Source organism: Elaeis guineensis, chromosome 12, assembly GCF_000442705.2.
Source record: "Elaeis guineensis isolate ETL-2024a chromosome 12, EG11, whole genome shotgun sequence".
NCBI classification, from domain to species: Eukaryota; Viridiplantae; Streptophyta; class Magnoliopsida; order Arecales; family Arecaceae; genus Elaeis; species Elaeis guineensis.
In genome coordinates, this window is record NC_026004.2 from 5,838,631 (window position 1) to 5,846,493 (window position 7,863).

Genomic DNA, 7,863 nt, shown 5'->3' on the forward strand with positions numbered 1-7,863 from the left:
TTCAAATCTATGCTCAAGTGAGCTTTAACAAAAATCGAAAGTCGAAAGTTGTTTGCTAAAGACAATAAGACTAAGGATCTAGGGTTTTTGAATCCACTAGATCTAGATTAGGGAATTCTACCTAAAATTTTTCTTATTGATCCTAACGACTACTCCTCTTGTCTTTCCCAAGCATAGATTATGAAGGGACTAAGGCCCAACGATAACCTATCAAGATTCTTTACAGGGGAGTAGTAACTAGGATCCCTTAGGGTTTTCTCCTCCTATGCACTGAATCAAGCATGAACTATGAAGGGACTCTGACCCAACTGTAGTTCATCAAAAATTCTTGGCAAAAGAGGAAGAAAAAGAAACCCTAAGAAAAAGAAAGAACCCTATGTAAAATCCCTACTCATGATCTAGCTTCATCGCAAACCCTAGAAGGGATGCTTAGCTAGACATGATCTAAATCTACTTACAAAATTTAAATACAGAAAAATAAACTACCCTAATTTCATAAATTAAACTATCCTAATTGCATAAATTTAAACTGCATAATTTAAACTAACCTAATTGCATAAAATTAAATTGCATAAATTAAACTATCCTAATTGCAAGAAAAATAAATTGCATAATGTAAAGAGATGAAATTGCATAAAAAGAAGATTTTATATATAAAAAAAAAATTATTACAAAAACCTCAAAGCTCGAGGCTTGAAAAGAGAGCTAAAAACCCCACTATCTAGGGTTACAAGCTTGATCGGAAGAAAGAATACCTAAAACAAGGGCCTTAGGGGGCTTTTTATAGGCATTTGGGGGTTATAAGGTTTTCAAAACTTTCGATGTGGGACTAAGAGATTTTAGAGAGTTGTTAGGGGGGTTTATGGTGCACCGATGGGTCCATGGTCCACGCGCCTGTTGCTGTGGACCAGGCGGCTAATCAGATCACCAAATCAGTTGATTTTTGATCAATTTTGATCTGATTTGACTCGGGTTTGATCCAATTGAGTCTTCTTTCTTCATTCTTCAATTCCTGGGTCAATTTAACTCCGTTTTGCATAAAATTTGCGTCGTTAGAATCCTCTTTCCTTGTTCTTTCTATTGATGATCTCTTCTTCTGCAAAATATAATAACAAGTATCAATTTCTTAATAAAGTTAGATAATTTAGATATTAATTGATACTTTTTATGTCAATTTGTGACATAAATCACACCCCCCAACTTAATCATTGCTAGTCCCTTAGCAATGTACCAAAATAAGATCATAATTCAAAAAGATCCTTCTTTTGCAAATTAATTTAAGATCGAAATTCAAGAAGTTTTCTAGTATTACTAAGTAATGAGCTTCGAATTAGAATCGGTAGTCGGTCTACTTAGAAGCTTTCTTAGAGTATACTTAAAGTTTTATAGCACTTGTGTGAGTGATAACTAACTTAGTATTTCAGTATTAACTTGTACAGGCCAATTATATCATTTTTCATAACTTAGTTCGATTAATTTTCTATACACCCCAGATTAAACAAAGAACTAAGGTAGCTTTCACACTGTATTTTTTTTTTTTTTTTTTTTTTGCTGAGCATCCTGGCCTTCCCACCACCGTTTGACGCGAATCTCAACACTTGACTTAGGTGAAGAGACCCGGTTACTAGGCTTAGGGCAATCCACATTTACTCTGTGTTTTGCATTTTATTTCAGGCAGGTAGCTCTTTCCTTAAATTCAAATTTCTTCAATTGGAGTGTAGAGAAAATTATCTAATTTAAATAATACTCAAATCCTTAATTGACCTTACAATTAACACCTACTTTACCTTGTTAGTGTGCATGTGCAATTGGAAGTGCTAATAGTCTTTAAATGACCTAAGCCACCAAGAGTCTAACCAGCTAATCTTCTCCGTGACTCACTACATTAGCAAATACTTTCTAACTTACTCTTATTTCTTTTATAGATTAATTTATTTCATATATATATATATATATATATTTATTTATTTTTTTTTTTTTTTTTTACATAATATATTAAATGCAAGAAATAACTCATAGTGGAAGGAAAAGGAAATGATAACACCTGATTTTGTTCAAGCTCTCCCCCCAACTTGACCGACATTGTCCCCAATGGAGTTTATCTAATTTAATTGTCCTAAGCAAACTGAAAACAAAGAAAGCATTAGAAATTAAATAAGCTGGGTTGCCTCCCAGAAGCGCTAAGTTTTATATCTTCAGCCAGACCAAACCTCGAAGCAACTTAATCAGAATAAGTTGGTTCATAAAGAACCATGGCATCTTCAATAGTCTTGACAGGTAATTCCAAGAATGGTTTTAATCGTTGACCATTAACTTTAAAGATAACACCATTACTTGGGTTTTCAATCTCAACAGCTCCGTGTGAAAAGACTTCCTTTACTAAAAATGGTCCTGTCCATCTAGACCTAAGCTTTCCTGGAAACAGATGTAATCTAGAGTTATATAAGAGTACCTTTTGTCCGATATTGAAAGTTTTTCTCATAATTGATTGATCATGAAATGCTTTGGTTCGTTCCTTGTATATCTTTGCATTTTCATAGGCTTCATTTCTAAGTTCTTCTAATTCATTCAACTGAAGCTTTCTATGATTTCCAGCGTCGTTCAAATTTGTATTTAGTTGTTTGATGGCCCACATGGCTTTGTGTTCTATCTCAATAGGCAAGTGACATGGTTTACCAAACACAATCCTATAAGGAGACATTCCTAGATTGGTCTTGAAAGCGGTTCGGTATGCCCAAAGTGCATCAATTAATTTCAAAGACCAATCCTTTCTATTGGCACTAACAGTTTTTTCCAGAATTTGTTTGATTTGTCGGTTTGACACTTCAACTTGTCCACTAGTTTGAGGATGATATGGTGTGGTCAATTTGTGGGTGACATTATACTTTTTCATCAATGTTGCAAAAGGTCGGTTACAAAAATGGGTTCCCCGATCACTAATGATTGCCCTAGGAATACCGAAACGGGAGAGAATATTTTCTTTAAGAAACTTAATGACCATTTTGCTATCGGGTGTTCTACATGCAATTGCTTCTACCCACTTTGAAACATAATCAACTGCTACTAGAATATATTTATTTTCAAAGGAATTTGGAAATGGTCCCATGAAATCGATTCCCCAAACATCAAAAACTTCAACTACCAAGATTGGGTTGAGTGGCATCATGTGTCACTTGGTGATTCGACCCATTTTCTGACATTGAGCACAACTTTTACAATATTCATAAGCATCCTTAAACAAATTGGGCCAATAAAAACCACATTGGAGAACCTTAGCAGCAGTTTTCTTAGACGCGAAGTGACCCCCACATGCTTGATCATGACAAAAAGATAAAATATTCATGACTTCGTTATCTGGGATACACCTTCTAATAATTTGATCAGGACATTGTTTAAAAAGATAAGGATCATCCCAAATGAAATACTTCACTTGGGCAAAGAATTTATATTTATCCTGCTTAGTCCAATGAGAAGGTATCTTGCCTATGGCTAAATAATTTACAATATCAGCAAACCAAGGTTCAGTAGACACAGACATGAGTTGCTCATCTGGAAAAGATTCATTGATGGGTGGCTCACTAGATGGTGCAACTGGAATTCGGGATAAATGATCTGCTACAACGTTCTCAGTGCCTTTCTTGTCCCTAATTTCTAGGTCAAATTCTTGAAGGAGCAAAATCCATCTGATTAAACGTGCCTTGGCATCCTTCTTTGCTAGGAGATGTCTAATGGCTGAGTGATCGGTGTAAACAATGGTGTGGGTCCCAACCAAATAAGATCTAAATTTCTCTAAAGCAAAGACAACGGCAAGGAACTCCTTCTCAGTTGTGGTGTAGTTAAGCTGCGCATCATTTAAGGTTTTACTTGCATAATATATCACTCTAGGCAGCTTATTTATTCGTTGACCTAAGATTGCGCCCACAACATGATCGGACGCATCACACATTAATTCAAATGGTTCAGACCAGACAGGAGGATGAATGATTGGAGCTGATACAAGTGCATTTTTTAGAAATTCAAAGGATTCCAAGCACTCATGAGTAAATTCAAATTTGGTATCCTTTGCCAAAAGATTAGTCAGTGGACGTGCTACTTTGCTAAAGTTGGCAATAAACCTTCTATAGAATCCAGCATGACCTAAAAATGAACGTATTTCTTTCACAGATTTAGGTGGTGGAAGACTTGCAATTAGATCTATTTTGGCCTTGTCCACTTCAATCCCCTTTTTAGAAATGACATGGCCAAGAACTATTCCCTGTTTGACCATAAACTGACATTTTTCCCAGTTGAGAACTAGGTGCTTCTCCTTACATCGTTCTAGAACTAATTGGAGGTGATTCAGACACTCGGAGAAGGTTAGACCAAAAACAGAAAAGTCATCCATAAAAATTTCTAGAAATCGTTCTATCATATCTGAAAACATGCTGATCATGCATCTCTGAAAGGTTGCCGGTGCATTACATAGTCCAAAGGGCATTCGTCTATAGGCAAAAGTACCAAATGGACAGGTGAATGTAGTCTTTTCTTGATCTTCAGCGGCTATGGGGATCTGGTTGTAACCGGAGTATCCATCAAGAAAACAGTAAAACTCTTGTCCGGCTAGTCTTTCCAATATTTGATCAATAAATGGCAAAGGAAAGTGATCTTTCCTTGTCGCAGCATTCAACTTTCTATAGTCTATACAGACCCTCCATCCTGTTTGGGTCCTAGTTGGGATAAGTTCGTTTGCATCATTTTGGACCACTGTTACCCCAGATTTCTTGGGTACTACTTGAACTGGGCTTACCCAAGAGCTATCAGAAATAGGATAAATTATTCCACTATCTAGGAGTTTCAGAATCTCCTTTTTAACTACATCCTTCATAACTGGATTAAGCCTTCTTTGGGCTTCTCTTGTTGGTTTAGCCTCTTCCTCTAAGTATATTCTATGTTGAACTATAGAAGGGCTTATTCCTTTGATATCTGCTATGGTCCAACCTATTGCTTCCTGATTTGCTTTTAGAACTGACACTAACTCCTCCTCTTGCTTGGGATCTAGGTCTGATGCAATAATTACAGGCAAAGTTTCTTTGGGTCCTAGATATGCATACTTGAGATGTTCTGGGAGGGGTTTCAGTTCTAAAATGGGTGCTTCCTCTATCGATGGTTTAAGTGATGGTTTCACCATCTCAATGATTGGTTCAGTAGGAAGTGTCGATTCTTGATTAATCTGATTTTCTTTAAGTATTTCATTGACATCTTCAGACTCATGGATTAACCAGGGGTTAGACTCTAGGTCGACTTCATCATCACTAATGTCAATGGATTCATAAATACCATCTTGGACTACATTGACATCAGCATGAGAAGAGGATTCCTGTTCTAAGTTAAAAACATTAAGCTCAATGGTCATATTCCCAAAGGATAACTTCATTAGACCATTTCGACAATTGATTTCAGCATTGGCCGTAGCTAAGAATGGTCTTCCTAAAATGACAGGTATATGTCCTTTAGGACTCGCAACTGGCTCAGTCTCTAAAACAATAAAATCTACAGGAAAAATAAATTTTCAACCTTTATCAGAACATCCTCGACCATTCCCTTAGGGATCCTGAGAGATCTATCGGCTAACTGTAATGTGATCCCAGTAGGTTGAAGTTTTTCTAATCCTAGTTGTTCATACACCGAATATGGAAGGATATTCACACTAGCTCCTAGATCTAGCAAGGCCTTTTTTATATTGGTTTCTCCAATAACACAAGAAATTGTTGGAGCTCCAGGGTCCTTATATTTAATTGGCACATGGCTAGATAGGTATGAACTAACACTTGCAGCCAAAAATGCTTTCTTTGGTACATTAGTGGTCCTTTTCCTAGTGCAGAGATCTTTTAAAAATTTGGCATAAGTTGGAACCTGATGGATTATATCTAAAAGAGGAATATTAACTTGGACTTGTTTAAATACCTCTAAAATTTTATCTAAATGTTCAGATTTATTGGATTTCAGTCTGTTTGGAAAAGGAGCTCTAGGACTTTTAAGTACTGGACTAGGTGAATTTTCAGTTTCTGGTGCTTGAGGTTGAAAGGTAGTAGTTTTAGAAGGTGACTCGGCAGATGAGTCATCTATATCATCAAGTGCAACTACCTTATTGTCTATTTGTTTTCCTGATCTTAAGGTATGAATGGCATTTACACCATTAACTTGGTTTCCTTGTTGGGGTCGTGGACCATTTTGGTTCCTAGGATTTGGCTCAGGTTGGCTAGGTAACCTACCATGTTCTCGTTCACTAATGGTCGAAGCCAGCTGACTTACTTGCATTTCCAGACGGGCTATAGCTTGGGTGTTATTATTTATGAGTTGACCCGTGGTTTGCATAAAGCTGGTATGTGTCTTCATCATGGCTTCTAGGCTTTTCTCTAAAGAGGTAATTTTCTTGTCATTATCATGGAAGCCTGGCGGGTTGTTCATTACTGGGTTGGACCTTAGATTTTGCTGATTGAAATTTGGATTGCCTACATTAGGATTCTGGGACCATGAGAAATTCGGGTGATTCCTCCAACCTGGGTTATATGTGGGTGCATAAGGATTGTTCAATGGTCCTTGATAGGTGGCATTCACCTGTGCACACTCATTCGAGTAGGAACATTCTTCTAAGACATGGTCTGGTGCATTGCACCCTTTACACATGGGTGCAGATATTTGATTTACATTGGCTGGTCTCTGTAATTCTAAGGCTTCCAATCTACGTGTTAAGGTTGCAATCTTGGCCTCTGATGCTAGGGTTGGTTGAATTTGATGCATTCCTCCTCTTGAAGGTGTAGCTTTATCAGGTTCCCTAGTTGTTTCCCACTGTAAATTTTTCTCGGCTAGGTCTTCTAAGAATTGCCAAGCTTCAGTAGTTTCTTTGTCCATAAATTGGCCTTGGCACATGGACTCTAGCATGGTTCTTGAGTTTGAATCCAACCCCTCATAGATGATCTGGCATAGTCTCCAAGTTTCTATTCCATGGTGTGGGCATTGGGTCAAAAGATTCTTGAAACGATCAAAGTACTTCCAAAATGATTCACCAGCTAGTTGGTAAAATTGATTTATTTCATTCCTAATCCTAGCTGTTTTATGATGGGAGAAATATTTTTTTAAAAATGTTCTCACAAAGCCCTCCCAGGTAGTGACAGAATAGTTTGGCAGACTATAAAGCCACTTCTTAGCATTGTCCTTAAGGGCAAAGTTGATTAATCTAAGTTTGACCTCATCCTCTGTTAATTGCAGTTTCATGGTTGCACATACCTCCTCAAATTCTCTAATAAATATATAAGCATCCTCTAATCCTGTGAATTTTGGAAGCATATTTATGATTTGAGGTTTGATTTCAAAATTGTTAGCTGTGGGTTGTGGCAACCTGATACAAGATGGTTGGATGGAGCCAACTGGATAACACAAATCTTTAAGGGTCATGGGTTGGATTGGTTCAGCCATTGGAACAACAGGAATTGACTCAATTCTAACTAGACGACCTGACACTCTTCTCCACACACGAAGTGTACGGTTCTCGATGTTTATACAATTTTTTTTTTTTAATAAAATTTTTATGTATAAGGAAAAGAAAGAAAAGAGAAAAAGTTCTAAAGAGAAGATCCTAAGGAGTCCTAAATCTAAAGAAAAGTAACCAAATTAATTTAAATTTTAATTTTTTTTTTTTTCAAATAAGTGAATCAATAAATTAAACTCAATCTATCCTAGGGTTAACCTAAATCTAGACAGCTCCTAACTGTTCCAAGATGACCCTTCAAACCTTCCAAGTGGAGATTGATCAACTAGTTAGCCAGGTAAGTATAAGAGGTGGGAGGTTCACTCATCGTTGCCTTTCTAGACACCAAACGAGTT

The 7,863-nt window shown here is 36.8% G+C and overlaps 1 non-coding gene across 1 annotated transcript; it reads left to right on the plus strand.

Annotated features, from left to right (window-relative positions):
* Positions 1-6,979: 6,979 nt before the first annotated feature.
* LOC140852988 (small nucleolar RNA R71) lies at positions 6,980-7,086 on the plus strand. Its single transcript, XR_012136065.1, has one exon. It is a non-coding gene; the product is annotated as a small nucleolar RNA R71 (small nucleolar RNA).
* Positions 7,087-7,863: the final 777 nt, after the last annotated feature.